The sequence below is a fragment of the Helianthus annuus genome, chromosome 11 (assembly GCF_002127325.2).
Source record: "Helianthus annuus cultivar XRQ/B chromosome 11, HanXRQr2.0-SUNRISE, whole genome shotgun sequence".
Taxonomy (NCBI): Eukaryota; Viridiplantae; Streptophyta; class Magnoliopsida; order Asterales; family Asteraceae; genus Helianthus; species Helianthus annuus.
Genome location: NC_035443.2, coordinates 185,637,162 through 185,639,662, shown reverse-complemented (window position 1 = coordinate 185,639,662; position 2,501 = coordinate 185,637,162).

Here is a 2,501-nt window from a genome sequence, read left to right as displayed (position 1 = left end):
CTAAGACAAATTTAAAACACAAAGGTATTTACAAAAATGATTTTCCGATGTTGGTTTTACTCTTGCTTGACCTTAATGTCGTTTACCAATAATAAAAAGTCAAATCTTGATTTGTCAAAAGCTTTGGTAAATAAGTCGGCACGTTGGTCATCGGTGTGGACCTTAACAACATCGATTAGCCTTTTCTCAAAGCAATCACGTATGAAGTGATATTTGATTTCGATGTGTTTGGTCTTTGAATGCTGCACAGGATTTCTAGTGATATCTAACGCAGCAGAATTATCAACGTAAATAGGAGTAGTTAGGAATTCAAAACCGTAGTCCCGCATTTGTTGTTGGATCCAAAGAACTTGGGAGCAACAACTTGAGGCAGCAATGTATTCAGCTTCGCATGTTGATGTAGCGACACACGTCTGCTTCTTGCACTGCCATGTGACTAGGCGATTTCCTAAAAACTGACATCCAGCCGTTGTGGATTTGCCGTCGATTTTGCATCCGCCAAAATCAGAATCACTGAAAGCTACCAATTCAAAGTTATTATCCCTAGGGTACCACAGACCGGTGTCAGGGTACGCCTTCAAATAACGAAAAATCCTTTTAACAGCAGCAAGATGTGAGGCCTTCGGGTTAACTTGATATCTAGCAAGCAGGCACGTTGGGTACATTATGTCTGGCCTTGATGCTGTGAGGTACATAAGAGATCCAATCATAGCGCGGTAGTTTGAAGGGCTAACAGCTTCTCCCTTCAAGTCAGGAGTAATTCCGTGATTGGTTGGCAATGGGGTACCAATGGGCGTTGCATCAGACATCTGGAACCGGCTCAAGATGTCACCAACATATTTAGTCTGATGGATGAATATCCCAGACTCTGTTTGTTGAACTTGTAGGCCCAAGAAGAAAGTCATTTCCCCCATAGCACTCATCTCGAATTTATCCTGCATGATGCGCTCGAATTCCCTACACAAGACATCATTAGTAGAACCAAAAATAATATCATCAACGTATACCTGTACCAGAAGAAGATCTCCATCTTGTTCTTTGATGAAGAGAGTACAGTCGATAAGACCTCTACGAAAACCGTTCTCCAGCAGATAGTGAGATAAGGTTGCATACCAAGCTCGCGGTGCTTGATGAAGACCATAAAGAGCTTTGTTGAGCAACCAAACCCGATCGGGATGGATAGGATCTTCAAAACCTGGAGGCTGTTCGACGTACACCTCTTCTTCAACCACACCGTGTAAGAATGCACTTTTCACGTCCATCTGATAAACCTTGAATCCTTTGAAGGATGCATAGGCTAGAAAGATTCGAATTGCTTCGAGACGTGCCACTGGTGCATAGACTTCGTTGTAGTCGATCCCTTCAATCTGACGAAAACCTTGAACGACTAAACGAGCTTTGTTTCGGATAACAACTCCGCGGTCATCCTTTTTGCATTTGAAAACCCAACGGGTACCAATCTTCTTGTATCCAGCAGGTTTCTCTACTAGTTTCCAGACACCCAGCTTCTGGAATTGTTGCAGTTCTTCCTGCATTGCCTCAACCCAAGCGTTATCTTTCAAGGCTTCTTTCCACGTTCTTGGTTCTTCCTGTGAGACATAACAAGCGAAGGACCAATCGTTTTGTTGCCCGGATTCTCGAATAGCTGCATACAAGCCTGCATTGTTGTTGTTTCGCAACATGTTTCTTGTTTGTACGCCACTTTGCACATTACCAATGATGTTTTGTTGAGGATGGGTATTATGAATCCTTGTTTCTGGATTATCTGGAACTGGAACATTTATACCCAGGTTGTTCAGATTAAGATCATCAACCAAATCAAGGCCCGGAATTGACGAAGAGGATGATGCAGTAGCCTCAGCTGTTCTATGGGCATCCACTGGAGGAGTACCCTCTGAAGTACCATGAACTGCTGTTGTAGGAGCTTCCTGATCTGCATCTAGAAATTCATCATCCTCTGAAGATTCGTTCAATTCGTTTGCATCATGAAAATCCTCATTGTTGAGAGTATTGTTGTTCACCGAAGAAGATGGTTCTTGATTAACAAGAATTGGACGAACCACCGGTGAAACTGTTGCATCGTCACTCTCGAAAAACATCCTAGCCGCAGCATTTTCTTCAACGGCTTCAACATTGATCGAATTGAAGAAGTCATCGTACTCAAACATCCAAGGTTGACCCGGATTTTTGACTGGCAAAGTGTGCCGTTGTACTCTGACCTCAGACCATTCCTCGACCCTTTTAGTCTCTAGATTCCAGACTCGTAAGTTAGGGGTGGCATACCCAAGAAAGTATCCATCAATTGCTCTTGCCCCAAACTTTCCATTAGGATCGATGATTGTGCATGGAGCTCCAAACGGTTCGAGATAAGACAAATCTGGTTTCCGTTTTTGAAGAAGCTCAAAGCAGGTCTTGTTGTGCCTTTTGACTGTAAGGACTCTGTTCAATGTGTAACATGCAGAGGCCACAGCTTCAGTCCAGAAAGGAATGGGTAACTGCGA